Source organism: Lemur catta, chromosome 4 (genome assembly GCF_020740605.2).
Source record: "Lemur catta isolate mLemCat1 chromosome 4, mLemCat1.pri, whole genome shotgun sequence".
NCBI classification, from domain to species: Eukaryota; Metazoa; Chordata; class Mammalia; order Primates; family Lemuridae; genus Lemur; species Lemur catta.
The window spans coordinates 61,335,358-61,353,157 of record NC_059131.1 but is presented as its reverse complement, the minus strand read 5'-3'; positions in this window follow the sequence as shown (position 1 = coordinate 61,353,157).

The following is a 17,800-nucleotide window of genomic DNA, read 5'->3' as shown; positions in this document are numbered from 1 at the left end:
AGGGAATAATGAAAAGGAAAAAATAGTCTGTACATGTTCAATACTTATGTAATCATTCATTTTTTTGTTTTCCATATATTTTTAATCTGTGGTTTGTTGAATCCATGGATGTGAAACCCATGAATATGGAAGTCTGACTGTACTTCAAGGAATTCACTCTAAGAATTATAGTATGGATACACACAAAGAATTCCACAAAAAAATTCCGTAGCTTATACACTGAACTCATGTGATTTATCAAATTGAGAAAGTATCTCAATTTTTATTTCTCCTTGTTTTTAAATATTTGTCTACTTCATTCCTAGCTTTGCATGAAAAATTGGAAATTTCTCTGAGATTTTGGCTCATGCTGGTAATAAAACACTCTGTGTTCACTTTAAGTCACAGGAGAATTTCAATAAAACAATGAGAATATTCTGTCCTATGTCATAAGCCAAACTTTAATCGGTTTTAAAATTCAATTTCCCCCTACCCCTCATGAAGGAGGAAAGCTAGGAAGGGAAGGCATGGTCCTTTCTCCTGTCTTTCTGGTCACTGTCATTTCTGACCCTATCAAAGTTAAAGTGGGCATGGGGAAGAAAATAAATGGGGCAGGAATATTCTAAATTGATTGGTACTACTGTTAAGATTGCTTGACTATTTGTTAGCCTGGCAGGTGTTTAAGTTACATTTTCTCTTCAGTACCTTCGGGAGTTCCTAGAGCCTCCCAGGGAGAAAATTCATCTGCACTTTTTATGGTGCATTGATGCATTTTTGTCTGTATAGCCATTCCCATGTCAGCTTACCCCAGCTAGACTCTGCTTTCTGGAGTCTTAGTCCACCTCCCCCATTTGATCCTCTTGGACAGAATGTAAATGTCAGCCAGTTCTTGGGGGCACATTCTGTCATTCTTTCTTCTGACATAACCTTGCAACACAGCCATCTCTCCTGTGCTCATGCCATTAGTCAACTCATCTCTGAATTTAAGAATTGGTAGGTGTGTGTCAGCCCTACTTACTCTGTTTCCCTTGCTTCAGAAAAACAACTCAAGCCCTCCAGGTGGTCTCACTAAAGCCCTTCTCTCTTTACTTGAGCTAAAGGGAGAGGAACCCCCATCTATCCCCTTTTGGGCACATGCCCAGAGCACAAGATGTACAAAGAAACCATTCCATGAGCTATTTCTCAACTGTATTTATCCTTGATTTGGGTGAGGAGTTCAGTAACATTGAACTACTTTTTGACTATGCTTTGCAACTTTTAAAGGATGATCTATTTTACAATCCTCTTTGGTGCCTGATATCTTTCATGTTGGGCTCAGTCAAAATTGCCATTTTACAATTCTCGTACGCTAGAAGCTGTAATGCATTGGTTAAATTTTTATTAAACCTACATAATAGAAAACCATGGAGTCATTAAAAGTTACATTTTTAATGGATCCACATAATGTATGGAAAAACCTTATAATATATGGCTGAGTGTTTTTAAAAGTCTTGACTTTTATAACCCATATGTATATTGATTCAAATTTTATCTAAAATAATTAAGCATATCATGCTTTAAAAGACTTGGATGATATATATAAAATGTTACAAAAGTTATCTGTGAGTGTTAAGATAACAGGTTATTTATTTTGTTATTTTGCTTATCTATAATTTATACAATCTTTATAGTAGAATTCCTGTGGAATAAATAAACTAAAGATGTTTTAGCTAAGCAAGAAAAAAGTTCTGTTTTACGTTAAAATTTAATTTTTGGAGACAAAATATAATAGTGGGTAAAGACCCATACTGGAAGTCTTCACTTGCGTCTAATTCAGTGCGTGACTACAGATAATTTAGTCTGTTATTCACTATGTAATATTAATTGAGTTAACCACTTAAGAGTCTTTCTTGGTGTATTTTCTCTGCTTTAAAATGCCAAGGCTGAGTTCTTTCAAAAGAACTGATTGAGAGCATATACCATTTCTCTTGCTTATCGAAAATTTCATGAAATATCAGAAAATATACAGTATTGAAGGAATAGAAATCCATAATAGCATTTGAAAACCAGTTTATCATCAGCACTCTGGAAATATTAACAATTTTCAGAAACATAGGAAGAAGAAGAAAATGTTTATTCAGAGAAATAAACCAAAAATATAGGTTATTGAGTATGAAATGCCGAATTCTCTTAAGTATTAATATTAAGTCTGACAGTTGATATCTCTGACACTTCACTTGGACACTTCTTGTCTTATTTATACTGTGAAGATACATCCTAAGTCTTTCAAATGCATGCTTTGGCTCGTGATTATCTTTCAAATTTTTTTAGAGCAATTTTTGTAAATCCATAGATAAGTCAAAAATTTGTGTCATTTTCAAATATGAGTTCTGTCGTGGAACCAATGCAGCACAGACAGCTCAAAATATCAACAAAGTGTTTGGGAAGGATGTGGCTAATGAACACACAGTACATCAATGTTTGAGAAGTTCCATTCTGGTGATTTTAATCTTAAAAATGAACCACATGAGCGACCTGAGACCAAGGTGGATAATGATGAGCTGAAAGCTATAGTGGAAGTGAATCCATCTCAATCTATGTGTGAATTAGCAGCAAGGTTTGACATTACTATTCCAATAATATTGGATCATTTGAAACAAATTGGCAAGGTAAAGAAGCTGGATAGATGGGTTCCGCACGAATTAAACGAGTATCAGAAAAGAAATTGTCTCAAAGCCTGCCTTTCTTTACTGTCATGACATAAAAATGAAAGATTTCCACAAAATATTGTTACATGTGATGAAAAATGGATTCTTTTTGACAATCACAAGCATTTGGCACAATGGTTAGATAAAGATGAAGTGCCGTAATACAGTGCAAAACTGATTATTCATCAAAAAAAGCTAATGGTGTCTGTTTGGTGGTCCAGCACTGTTATTATCCACTATAGTTTCAGGAAACCTGGTCAATCAATTATAGCAGATGTCTACTGCAACCAATTGGATGAATCAATGAGTATGCTTGCAATTAAGCAGCCGAGATTGGTCAATAGAGACAGGCCAATTCTCTTGCAAGAGAATGCTTGACCACATGTTGCACAAACAATGCTGCTCAAACTACAGAAGCTGGACTTGGAAACTCTCTGTCATCTACCATATTCAAAAGACCTTGCACCAACTGACTACCAGTTCTTCTAGGCTTTGGACCTGAATATTTTTTGCAAGAAAAAATATTCAGTTCTCAACAAGCTATGGAAAACACCTTTCATGATTTCATCACCACTCACTCTCCAGGCTTCTTTGCTGCTGGTATAAACAAGCTACTGTTAAGTTGACAGTTTAGGTGCATTCTTTGATTAATTGTACTGCTTCTTGTTTGAGATATAATAAAGTACACATTTGATTTGAAATCAGACATTTCATATTTAATGAACCCAAAACACATGAGAAAAAAAACAGTAGTGGATATTAAAATCTCAGATTAAAATCAAAAAGAGTAGGATCAAGGTCCAGGGCAGGTGACAAGGCATTAATTGTGTTAAAAGAGAAATTTTAGACAAATTAAATTTAACAGAGTTTAATCTATCAAAGAATAATTCATGAATCAGGCAGTCCCCAGGATCAGAAGAGGTTCAAGGTGACTCCGGTGCTGCCATGTGCTTGGAGAGGATTTGTAGAAAAAAAAGGAAAGTGATGTAAAAAATGGCAGTGAGGTACAGAAACAGCCAGATTGGTTTCAGCTTGGTGTTTGCCTTATTTGAGAGCAGTCTGAACAATTGGCCACGTTTGAATGGCTCAAACTCAGTGCTGGTACAAGGGTAGGTTACAGTTTATTTACACATCTAGTTAGGTTACAGTTTACTATGCACAGAGAAGCTTTTGTATGTAAGGAGGAAGCTTTAGCCTAAACTTAATTTAACAATTGTGAAACTACTCTCAGAGATCCTGAGTGGTCAGCCCTTTCTTCCTTAATTATAATATTTTATTTAGCTGTTCTCTATGCTTTGGTCTTCATTTGTAAACTGGAGATGATAATAATGCCTATTTCATAGATTGTTCTAAGAAAAAAGATGAGTCAATTATCCATAAAGTTCTTGGAATAGTTCTGACACAAAATAAGTGCTATATCACTATTATTTGTTGGTACTAGCTGGTTTTGGATGATGTTGTGTGATAAAATGATACATTGTGCTTAGCAGCCAACATAAAACCACAAAAGAAAAGATAAGGACATTTCATAAAGGAAAAGCTAGTATCCAGATATTATGGTGCTGGTAAACCAATTCTAGAACCACCTAACATCACACTTTTTGTTAAGCTAATAATTGCCATCACGACCCAAGACAATGTTTGTCCAACTGTCTGCTCCTTCCTTGCAGCAAAGTATATCCTATTCAATAGAGTAGAACAAAGAAAATGCCTGAAATTCATTTACAGGAATTAATGCAAACATCTCTCTTACCTCAATAAATGTAAATGGGTTAAATTTCACTGTTAAAAATTAAGTGAAAATGAAATAAAAACAGAATTCAACCATCTGAAGAATAGAAAACAGACATAATATTATATTGAAATGATGAAAACAAATGGATTTAATATATCATTGTTAAATACATATTGTTTAATGGATCAAAAAGAAAAAAACACAACTTAAAATAGGAAGGTCCTGTATCAAGTATTCTCAAGAATCTTTTATGTAATTTCTAAGTTCCTTAAGGACGAGGCTGGGTCTATCTTAGTCATTGATAGTATGCCCCAGTCCAATACTGTGACTGGCACAATGCCCAGTGAATAATATTGGCAGAATGTCCCTTCCTGTTGAGAACAACTCAATCTAAGCTAGGTACATCATGTCATATACTATATAGAAATGATTTTGAATTATCCACTGATTTTTGTCTTTTGTTTTTGAAGTCTTTAATTTGGACCTAATATAAAGGGTTTTTAAAACTCCACCCTTTTTGTGCCTGTTATGTGCACATGAACAGGAAATCATCAGGAAGTCTCAGGAAGAGATCTGAGCTTGGGAAAAGCAAGACTGGTGTCCTCAAGAGAATTATTAATGTTAATATTAGGTCATACTTTTCTCCTGGCCACCAAATGAGTCCTGTCATTAGCACAGCAGTCAGTTGCCTCCCTTAAGACATGGGGAAAAATAATATTGCCAACCACGTAATAGGGTTATTGTGAGTCTTAGAAAATGTAACAGAGGTGAAGTCTTTAAAATAAGACCTAGTGCATAATTGCCCTCAATAGTGTTAGTTGTTATTACTGTAAGTCATTGGCAGCCAGTATGAATTCAGTTCACATCCAAGGAATGGGTTTAGGACAGTTTTGATGGAAGAGGAGAAAACCTATGGCATAGAATATGATGTAGGTTGATCAGAGCTTCATGGAGGAGCCTTCAGTAATTAACAGGAGCAGAAAAATATACTTGTATTCACCTGGAGTAGGACTGGAGCCAAAGAGTGATGGAGAGATGTTGAAATGTAGCTTAAACTACCTTGCAGCTGTGCCCATGCTCATCTCTGTTAACTTCCTGAGACTGGGGTAACTTCAAGGCCTCCCAGCCCACCCTAGGGATATGGCCTCCTTTCTCACTGTCTGATAGCAGGATAGGTAGAGAGGGGAACACTTCAAAGAGCCAGGCTCCCTGCCCAGAGCTGGAGATCTGAGAGCTGCCTTTGCCCACTGGTGCCATCCTCCAGTCAGGCAGCGGGAGATCAAAAAGCTGTCTCCAGCTGCTCGCCTCTCCACGCACACACACTGAAAAGCTAATCACATTAGCCACTTCATAAGGAATAAATTGTTATTTCCTCTCCACTTTGATTTCCCCATCTTCTATCCCTGTTCTAAACAGCTCTCTGTGTATCAGTCTGTCCAGGAATTCTCATTTCCTTATCTGTTATGTCACAAAAGCCATTTTGTCTGGGTTCAGGGACCCACATGTGAATAGCCACCGCCTGGGAACAGCAGCTTCATGATCTAGATACACTTCTATAACCCACATAAAGACCACCCCTTCTCATGGCTCCATTATCATGATGTTGCAATAAGAAAAGCCCAAAATAATTGAAAAACAATTTATTACTTACTGAAAGTATAGCCAAAGGAAGAATATATTTATTATTCGCAGAATAAATCTTTAAACGTCTCTTTCCCTTCTCATCTCTCTCACTTTTGTGTCTCACAACTTCCTCAAAGTCTGACTCCTGCCTTATGCCTTGGCTCCAAAATCAGCCCACACAGACTCTTGTTTTGCTCCCCTTTCCTCTCGGGCTCAGATTTTCAATATGCAGCCTACTGGCATCTTTCAGTTTTCCTGTTTCCTCATTTCTTAGGGAACCCCGAGTTAACTCCTGCAGAGAAAAATGCGCCTTGATGTGAAGCAGCACCTAGACAAAAGGCTCAGGAAGCAAACAGGAGCAGGTAGGATTAGATAGAAAACACATTTAATGGAGCAAGTTTTCTTGTATTCCTTCAAATTCCCCCAAAGCACTCCTCTACCTTGGAGCTACTAACAGAGGAACTAAGACTTACCTAAAACAGTTAGCTCTGACTTCAAGTGCATTTATCCAGAGAGAGATACAGTAGATCAAGCTCACCCTGAGCATTACCTGAGGGTATTCCTGAGAACCTGACAGTCCCAAGTGCCTGAAAAGTGGGAGCTGCATAGAGGGAGAAAGTCATGGGTAGCAGAGACTGTCCACATAATCACCAGGACTGTGCAATTGCTGCCAGGCAAGAGCAAGGTGTCAATGTCAGAGCTGCATAGAGGGAGCAAGTCATGGGTAGCAGGGGCTGTGCATATAATCACCAGGACTGTGAAATTGCTACCAGGCAAGAGCAAGGTGTCAATGTCAGAGCCCTGCACATGGGCTTAGAACATGAGAGCCCAATGACCAAGAACCAGCAAGGCAAGGGGAGATTAGAAACTAGACAAGAGGTCTCAGGGCTGGAGACCATCAGATATGAGAGTATCAAGCCTAACACTAAAAAGCAAGCACATTACACATCAGAAACAGGGACCAAGAAAAGGGGTAGAACTGCAGGCCCAGAAACCCAGAGAGAGATTGGGGTGCATATTTCCTAAGAGTTTGGCATTAACCAAGCCCTGGGATTTTTCTAGGTCACTTTTTTTTTTTACAGTTTTGTTGAGCTACACTTCACATCCCATAAAAATTCAACCATTTATTAATAAAGTGACCAATCCAAGGTGTTTTCCTGTCAAATTAGAAACCAATCCCCAAGATTGCTTGAGCTGAGTCTAACAGAATAAAAGAAGCAGGAACTGCTGCATGGTGAGAAGAAACAAAGGAAAGAGAGATGCTCTATGAGAGAAAAGTCACAGGCAGTAAGTGCGGAGAGCAATGAAGACAAACTCTACTTACTTTAATTCTCTCCCCCCCACGCCCCGACTAGGGACTATCTTCTACTGGATTCTAAACCCAGGGGACTAAATGAAGTTTATATCAGGTGTTCATCTCCCTGATGGCATTTCATTCCAGGTTCAGTTGACCCACCAGCTAGTGAACATGCTAGTCTGGGGAAACTCGTTTGAAGAAAACATAGTTCTCCCCTTCTAGAAACTGGCATCCTAAACAAGTAACAGGCACTTGCTAAGAGTGAATGTGGTAAGAATGGCCATATGTTATGCCCTCTGTGCAGGCGGGAGCCCAGAAGACAGACATTCAACCCAGCCTGAGGGAAGGCTTCCTCGAGTAGGTATCCTTGAGCTGAGGAGTAAGTAGTAGTTATCTAGGTAAAGAAAGAATGTAAAAGATTTCCAGATAATCTGAAATGGTTTCTAATGATTGTTTAAATAATAGCCTGAGCAACTTGTTTTTAAAAGTACAGATTCTTGGGGGAGGGAGGGAGGGCAATATACGTAACCTAAACTTTTGTACCCCCACAATATGTTGAAATAAGAATAAAAAAAAAAAAGAAATGAAAAAAAAAAAAGTACAGATTCCAAGGCTATGCCTCCAGAAATTCTGATTCTATAGTGTATGGGGAAGACTTGGAGGGCCTGCATCTTACTAGTTACCCCATGTGGCACTGCTGCAGGTGGTCTGAGGACTACCCAGGGAAATCCTTTGGGTAGAAGGCAAGTAAACTTGGTGTTGCTTCCTTCAGCCTGGTTAGGCCCAGCAGTCTTTCCTTACTGACTTGGGCCCACTTCTGCCTGGCGCTGCACAAGCCACCTCTCAGACACAGCCTCCCTTTAGCTCCTGCCTTAGGCTGTCAATGCTTTATGACCTTTGCTGTGGATCACTGCATATTTTTCTGGTGCTTAGGTTCTTAACTGGTTTCCTCTGGGAGTATCCAGGAAGGAGCTGTGAATCCCTTTCATGCTGCATGAGAGCTAAGTGACCCTCAGAAGCATTTTCTTTCTGTTCTGAGCAGTCCAGCATCCATTTCTAACATACTGGCTAAAAGATGTGATCTCTCTGAGGTGGCTTGAAATATTCCTGTTATGCACACAAGAAAGTGAGAAATAAGCCCCAACACAATGGGGTTCAAATGTATCTGGTTGTGTCAAACATTCATTTTGGACATGGGTAATTGTATTCCATCTGCCTGGCAAAAACAAGTTGTCCACGGAGTTGGCCCATCAGGGCCTTGAGATTTTTAGCTGTATGTCTGCTGATGTGTAGAAAAAGCAATTTTTTCCTCTGTTCTCACACCACAACAATCAACACAGAAGACTCATGTGATCAAATGTGTGGGGACTTTCCCACACACAGAGCAAGCAAATGATTCTGCAGTGACACCAACTGGGTACCCTCCAACCCCGTTCAATTCTGATACTATCTACTTGGAGATAGTGACAGATCCCACAGGCTGAGGCCTCAACCTTGCAAGACTCCCCCCCACTTCTGATGCCAATCATAAGCCCCAGGTTACCTGTGCTTCTGACGGGCTACAGATTGGGGTTCCCATGACCCCCTCTTGTGTTTGATCAATTTGCTGGAGAAGCTCACAGAACTCAGGGAAACAGTTATGTTTACTGGTTTATTATAAAGGAGATTACAAAGGATACAGATGAAGAGATGTATAGAGTGAGGCATGAAGGAAGGGACGTGGAGCTGCCATGCCCTCTCTGGGCATGCCACCTCCAGGCTTCCCGTCTGTCTCATTGCTGGGAACACCACGGCCCATTAGCCATTGCCATGGATCTCTGGATTAGAGATCCCTGTCTGACATTCTGATCTTACTGCCTGTTTTGGCCATTATGTCCCCTCTGACTCTGATGGTTAAGAGTTGTCACCTGGCCTATGCCAATCTGGAATCCTATCATGTCTGTTGACATTAGGTAAAACGGTTCTTAGAATTCTCTAGCATCAACCCAGGCCTATAGAAGACAGCACCATTGAGCTTTTCAATATTGCTGGCACTCCTTTCACTAATTAATTCCATAGTGCCTTTGAGAAGGGAGTCTCCTGCAGGCTTCCAGAGGAGCACAGCCAGCTGGTGCTCTGGTCTTAGGTCATAAATACATTCTAACTTGCTCACCTCTATGAGCCTTTGACTTCTTCTTCTATATTCTGTGAAGGAAGTTCCTGCATCTCTATCTTATTAATGTATACTCATACTGTAGGGCATCTTTCTTTCCAAGCTCTATGGAGCTGCCTCAAATACATTTTACGATTATTTCCAGGGGCTTTCCATGACATTAAAACATGAGTCATAGGACTGTCCGCCATGTTAATAAGCTATCTTTTGCTCAGCTTTGTGTTCTTCTCCCACCACCAGTCCAGCATCCTCAAGATCTATTCCCAGATATTTTCTCCAGATCCTACTGTAGCTCTTTGGTGGGTGATAGAGTATTTCCTAGGCAGGCCAAGCTAAAATTTGACCCTAGTTATCAGACTATAAGAGAGAAGACCTATCTTCACTTTTATCTTATAAGGTGCCTGCTATTGTCTGAATGTGTGTGTTTCACCAAAATTTATATGTTAAAACTTTATCACCAATGTGGTGGTATTAGGAGGTAGGGCCTTTGGTAGGTGATTAGGTCATGAGGACTGAACCCTCAAGAATATAATTAGTGCCCTTATAAAAGAGACTCCAAATCATAGGAATTTGTAAAATTAAAAAAAAATAGTAAATAAATAAATAAAAATAAAAAAAATAAAAGAGACTCCTGAGAGCTGTCAAGTCCTGCTACCATGTAAGAACACAACAAGAAAGTATCTTCTGTGAACCAGATAGAGGGCTCTGCCAGTGCCTTGATCTGGGGCTTCCCAGTCTGCAGAACTGTGAGGAATAGTTATAAATAACTATGATAAATGTTATAAATAACATATCTGTTATTTATAAGCCACTTAGTTTATGGTATTTTGTTATAGTATCTAACTCAACGAAGTCTTTTCCTGGGGGCTCTTCAGGCAACGAAAGGGTGCTGTGCTCCTTCAAGGGGAATGGAGCACTTAGGCTGCAGAGAAGTCTGAGGATTCATGTTCTCAAGCACGTCTATTCAGATATCCTCATCTTAGATCTCAGGTCCCCCCACCATAGTTTCCACTGAATGCCTTGAGTTTAGCATACAAGACTTGCTGGGGATATGAATTAGCCCTTTTTGTAACGCAGTTACTCTCAAAATCAGATATTACGCTCAAATATTAGGACTAATTTTCAGTATAATCTGTCTATAGGAGATAGGAGTCTCTTTCAATGATGCCATGAAGCCCTGTTGCTTTCATGGAGTGCCCTGAGTTGTCTGACCTGAGCTTGTATTTTCTTACTCTGGAGCACTGATGGCATTTAGCATCAGCCAAGAAGCTTGTCTTTGTATCTCTCAAATGCTGGCAATATTAGGTAGGTCAATACATTCCCTGCGGCCTGATTCATCCCAGGTGAAAGTAATTTTGATGTGACAGCACGCCATTTGTTATCTCTACCTCCTGTTCCCATCGACAATAGGATCCTTGTCTCCGATTTTCCTGAAAGCTAGCCCATTTCAAGATTGTATTCTGAGAATTTCTTCCTGGAACCACATTCAGTACCAATTTTCTTAGTTTGGGTATTCCCAGCAATGAATTCTGAGAGAAAGTTTTGAGTCAGGTGTTTTAGGACATGACCTCAGGAAACACCAATAGATGAATAAGGAATTAAGACAGGGAAGGGAAGGAAATCAAGAAGGATTTGTTATCAAACACATATCCACTGTGGGTAATTGAAGTTTGAAGCCACTGCGGCCAATGTAGAAATGTACCTCAGAGTGACCTACACCCAGGAAGAAGCTGGAGGGTTTATTCTCCAAATTCAAAAAGTCATTGCTTAAGAGCTGTGGACGTGCTCAAAGGAGACTGTAGGAGCCAGAGAAGCAAAGCCATGGAGGTGCTGGCAATTGGAAGTCAGGCTGACATGTACCAAAGTGGTGAGAGTGAGCTGGTGTGGGCAGAGCACCAACAGGATCTGCTGTGGATACAGTCAGTAACTTTGTATGTTTATTCAATTTGTGATTAAAAAATCCTTATTCATGAGACTAGTAAGTTAAAAATCTAATGCAAACCACTTGAGGTCACTAGAATACCAATCCACTACACGATATTCTTTTTTGCTCGTCTGAGAATTACTCCCATGATCTATACCTCCACCTAGTCTACTTTTATTCTCTTTTTCTGCAAGAATCTCCTAAAAGACATCTGAAGTTCAAACTGACTACCTTAAATATCTTCCTTATTTACAACTCTAGTAATTACACTAAAATCAAGAATTGAAGTTTTCATGACTTCTGAAATCATTTTCCTTCTTATTACTTCTGACTATGGAGTCATATTTAATCTAAACCTTTGAAATTCTGTAAACCTATCTGCTCAGCCAAACCCTTGGCTTAGGAACAGTCTGTCTGCCTCAAGGCTCATTGAATTTTGTGTTCATGCCATTGTTCTCCAAATGTGTAGCAGTGTTTAGTAGAAGACAGAGAAGAAAGTTTCTGGGGTCTAGGCTTTTCTTTAGTCTTATCAAGGCATTTACCAGTGTCCTCATTTTAAAGATGATTCTAAGATCCTTTCCAGGTGTGACATTCTCTGAATCAATGATTTGTGGACAGTACTAAGCAGAGAAACTTTATCCTTCCAACAGCCTGACAGGCTGTTGTGGCACCATATGGAACTGCTTTCTAGTTCCTTCCTTGAGTGTCTCGTTTCTGCTCAGCTCAGGGAAGAAATGTATTATGTTTCACTAATCACTAGAGTCACCTGACTCCGATTTATGAAATATTCTGGCTTTTTGCCTTATGCTGTGTGTTATCTCTTGCTAATATTTGTGGTGAGTGGTAAATTTGTCTCCAACAGGTAATTAGGGGCAGAAAAGAACTGAGTAAAACTGCGATTATGATTCTTCCATAGAACAATTCCCCGAAGTTCAATACAGTTATGCTCAAGGCATTTTAATATGGATGGAAGGCTAAGTCGTCCTTATCCTATTATTATGGATCCTTTAAAAAGCTAATGAAAAATGCAGCGTGTGAGAACTGTGGAGTAGCAGAACAGATGGGCCAGGGAAGCAGGAACAGAGCTTCTGAGTTGTATGCAAAAGAGAATCTTCCACAAGGTGAGGCAATGTCTGATGTAAAGCTATTAGGAATTCCCCTATGTTGCTACAATAACTTCAAACAGGTTCCTAAGAACTACTTTCTCTTCACAAACGTTACTATGCAAGTGATCACAGAACACATCATATTGCTAATTTCAAAACAAAAATAGTTGGCAATAGGATAGAAAGTATGAGGTCCCCAGTTCCTTTAGCCCTGACGGCTTTTGAAAAAAGTCACCATTTTGACTTCTGTGACTCCTGAGAAGATTATACTGACAGACTTTGTTCTATGCCTTTAAAGAACTTGGTGATGAACAATGGATTAATTCCACTCAATCTCGTAATTTCAATCACCTTAATTATCACAGTATTGCCTAAACTTCATGGTTTTCTTAATGCATCTTTTATATCTGATTATCTCTTGTATTCAGGAAGAGATATAGGACATGTATTAGTATTTGCTCAAAAGTTTAAGCTAACTTTTTATAAAAATTTAGCCTGGTCCTAAACAATAATACTTTTAAAACTGTAGGTTTGTTAAACTAATTAGAAATCCTATTAAAGTAAATGCATGTTTTAAAATACTTCGCATGTGCCATCATCTGCACTGCCAGTGGTATGAAAGAAATACAGTATTTAGTTGTGCTTACTCGGCCCTTAGCTCTTTAGACACGATTGGCCCCCACCCTATCACATAACATACCAGGAAGCCCTTGCAGCTGGCTCTGGACAATACTGCCTGTCTCAAGCAGCATCCATGGTTCCCTCCTATATTCCAGGTACACTATTTTGGTTCTGAGTTACGTTTTCTCTGAAATAAATGTTGTTTCATTCACTTATTTTTTTTTTTTTACATTTGCCTGGCAAATCTTCAACAATAATAAAGATTTAGATGCCTTACTTAAGGGACAAAATGTTGAATCTTGTATTTACCAAATCTGAGAATTTTGATGTTCCAATTTTGAAGAGTATAAATTATCTCTATGTATTTGTTTTAGCCTGTTTTGTGTTTCTATAACAGAATACTATAGACTGGGCAATTTATAAACAATAGAAGTTTCCTTGGCTCATAGTTCTGGAGTCCAGGAAGTCCAAGACGGAGGGGCCACATCTGGTGAGGGCCTTCCTGCTGTGTCATAACACGGTGGAAGGCATCACTTGGTGTGACAGAGGGTGTGAGAGAGCAAGAGGGAGCTGAACTCCCTTTTATAATGAACCTTGCGATAATGACATTAATCCATTCATGAAGGCAGAGCCCTCCTGACCTAATCTCTGAAGTTCCCATCTCTCAACACTGTTGCATTGGGGATTAAGTTTCCAACACATGAACTTTGGAGGACACATTCAAACCATAGCAGTATTGTATTATTTTGTTTGTTTATATCTGTTATCTTTTTTATGTATTCTGTTTTTCACACTTCCTTGTTCTTTCATTGTTAATTTGACTGAAGTGTGTGCTACTGTATATCCAGCGCCTAGAACAGTGATGTGGACATGATAGTTAACTCAAATATTTTCTGAATGAATGAATGGAGTAATGAATACCTTTCATACTATGGCTTATGTTTCCTTAGGTTCAATATACCTGCTGATTATGGAGGTACACAGCATGTTTCATATTTTACTAGAGCAGTGGTTCTCAAATCTCAGCATGTATCAGAATCACCTGGAGGCACTGTTAAAACAAATTGCCTGGCTCTAGTCCCAAAGTTTCTGATTGAGTAGGTCTGAAGTATAACCTGAGAATGTGCATACTTAACTAGATCCCAGGCGATGGTGAAGCTGTTGGTCTGGGACACACACTTGGGGGACCACTGAATTAGAGGTAGTCTCTAGGTTTCATGAAACTCCTAAGAAAAATAATTTTTCCATATGTTTTCCGGTTTCAAGAATAATATAGTAACTTTGGACTGTTGCTCATTTAAAGCAAAGAATTTTTTAGGATTTAAAATTCCCTCATTCCTCTATTTTTCCATATTTGGGGTTTAAGACCCATATTATTGATATTATTTAACTTAAAATTAAATTTTCAAACTGTTTATTCATTTTATCTTTCATATTCTAGTCTATATTTTCTAGAACTTCACGGACAAAATAAAATTCATTCTAAAGCGTATTTGAAACACTTTTCATGGTCATGCTTTTCCCCTGTATGGGTAGAGCATTCTTCCATATAGAAGGATTTTTACACAGGCCCCATGTTGTTTTTTCACCTCCAAACAAAAATGCAAAAATGCCTTTCTTTCTTCAGGTCCAATGATGCCGAAAGGCAGGGTGTTTTCTCTCTGACCACCTGAGTGATTTTAAAATCCCTGTGGCTAATCCTAAACTGGAGGGACAGTTAACATGCACAGTCCTAGCCATGCTCCTGGTTCTGGAAGGCACCAGCCAGAGGCAGGAGGAATATAGTCTATTCCCAGGCCACCTCCTTTTTTATCATAAGGAAGTTCATGTATAGATGAATAATTTGAAATAATTGTCTTTTACCAGAGGTAATATGTGAAAAATGAGTTAGTGGAACAGTTTTCTTATAACTTCTCCTGTCTCTGCTTTTACCTTCTGTTAACTGTTATAGACTGAATTATTTCCCCCCAAAATTCACAGGTTGAAGCCTGAATCCCCAATGTGACTGTATTTGGAGACAGGACCTTTAAGGAGATAATTAACGTTAAATGAGGTCCTCAGGGTGGGTCCTCATCCAAAAGAATTGGAGTTCTTAAAAGAAGAGGAAGAGACACCAGAGCTCTCTGTCCCTCTCTGCATGCACACACAGAGAGGAGGCCACATGAGTGGGAAGGTGCCACCTGCACACTGAGGAGAGAGGTCTCACCAGGAACCAAGCCTCCTGGCACCTTAATCTTGGACTTCTAGCCTCCAGATCTGTGAAAAAAGTAAATGTTGCTTAAGTCACCCAGTCTTTGATATCTTCGTATGGCAGACTAACACACTGTGCAACTTAATACGTGATACATGCTTCAGGGTTATCACTCTAGCTATTACTAAGCTCACTTCCTAAAGTGTGATGCATGTCCCAGGGTCTTCACTTTGCCTTTTGTTAACCTCACATTTTATTGTGCAATGCATACATCCAGCTGCCTTTCTCCTCATTATTGAATTTCTGGTGAAAAATAAAAAGTATTGGTGAGATTGGGAGTATGGATGGGAAGGGGGAAAGAGCTCTGAGTGCCCTGACATGCTACTTCTGTAGAGTGGTGGTGGGTGGCGGGGAAGCTTCTTGGTTGGTAGCACCTCCTGAGCTTCTCATGTTGGGATATAGAGCAGGTTGGATGAAAATCTTTTCCCACCTCTTTTATATCTACATTGGTGGGTCTCAGTATTTAGCTGATTGCTCACTTTTCTCAATCCTACTATCAACATGTGGTTAGAGTAATTTTTTTTCCCCAGAGATTGGCATTATCAGTGCTACCACTACTCATTTGACAGGTTTTCATAGGCATTACAGGAAAATGTGGGTAAAGATGAATTAGGCATATGTAAAATAGCTACCATCATAATTTGAATGCCCCATCTTTTCCTGGGACTTGGCTTAAGGTTCATTCTTGAGTGGGCATTAAGGTTCAGTTGTGACCGTGGTAGGGGTTGGGGTGGGATATCAGCCTGTGATTGGGGTTAGGGTCAGTTTCTGGCTAGTATTGGTAATCAGTCTGTGCCACGATGAAACTAAACTCATCACCTTCACCTCTAATCAGCAAGGGCACCCAAAATTCCTTCATAGACCATGAAACTCTGGAGATAAACTTTCTGGGCTTCTATGGAGGCAAGGAATGGAATATTCAATGAAAAAAAAAAATTCAAAATTCTTTCACAACCCTGTAACTCTGGGATCTTCTTAGATGACTTAAAAATTGTCATCATGGTTCTAGACTTTATTTCTATTTAGAAACTTCTCTCAGCTCACTAGACCTATGTGACTAAGAAACAAAAAAGTGAGATAGAAAACCCAGGTTTCCTCAGACACTTCTGAGGTAATTAGGCTAATATCTAGCAAACAGAGACAGAAGAATTTGCTTTGCTTGAAGACCGTTCCCACTCCTTTAACAAATGTCTCATATGTTGTGGCCTTGCTGAGACAACTAACAGATTTGCTTCATAGTGTGGGGGGAGGAAGCAGAAAGAAAGCCACTGAGTGGGAGGGAGTCTAGGGAGGAGGATATTTCCTCAAGCTAATAGCAATCAAGGAAGGTGGGTGATGCCTTCTGTGGTGGACGGATTCAGCAACAATCACACTCAGAACAGCTTCCACACAACAACCCTGGCCAGCGGGCCAGCTTCAAGTGGAATAAAGGCTCTGGTGAAGGCCTTGTCTTGTTTTCTGGTTGATTCTGGGGAACGTTAGTTAGTAAGAAGAAATGACTAAGTGGGGAAATCTACCAGAGGTATTGGAAAGTAGATAAACTCCTGGATATCATCTCATCTTATCTTTACTTTCTCACTTTGAAAAATACATCTAATCCTCATGTGATAGTTTCTTGCCCCCAAACTGACAAAATAAAGCTGCTTAGTTATAGTTCTGTCTCTTACCTATCTGTGTACGCTGAGGGCCAGACCATCTCTTGGCAAACGTACCAAGTCTGTTCCCAGAGTGTTTTGACACTTTCATGCATTCCCAAGTCCCTTCCCAGCCCCCCACCTCAGCCATGACTGAAGCTGTCCTCACTGAGTCACCCTGAAAAGGGGTAGGTGGGTGGGAGAAGCTGCAGGCAGACAACCTCACAGCCTTGCCTCCACCTCACACCCCCAACTCATCCGTGTCCCACGCCTTGTCTCCTCCAGACTCCTGCTGGCAGAGGAGTGGTCCCCATCTGTGTGTGCCTTGGAAGTTAGTGACTGCGGAGTTTGTGCTTCTTCAAGGTAAACATGCCCCTGCCACACCAGAGCTTTGGGCTGACTCAGGCATTTTTCCCGGTCACCTCAGAATGTGTTCTATCTACTGATTCATTCTCAAGGTGGAGTCTGCTCCTAGTTAACTTGGGTACTGTAATCTTGAGCTTTCTTTCTAGAGCTCAGCTCAGTCTTTGCTATTTGGAATTGAGGAAGTAGGTGTGTATTGGGAGGAGGCGGTAAAGTGAAGCAGGCTAATGTTCACCCTTCCTCTCCTCCGTAATCTAAACAATAGGGTGAAAAAACATGAAGAGCTTATGGCCAAATAGAGATCAATGCATTAGTTTTAATTATTGACCAGTTGAGTAAAAACTAACTGACCAAACACAGGGCTCCCTGATATAGCTGACTTCCTAGAAGTAGGGGTCTGATAATTCTTCCCCATTTCTCAGACTTAG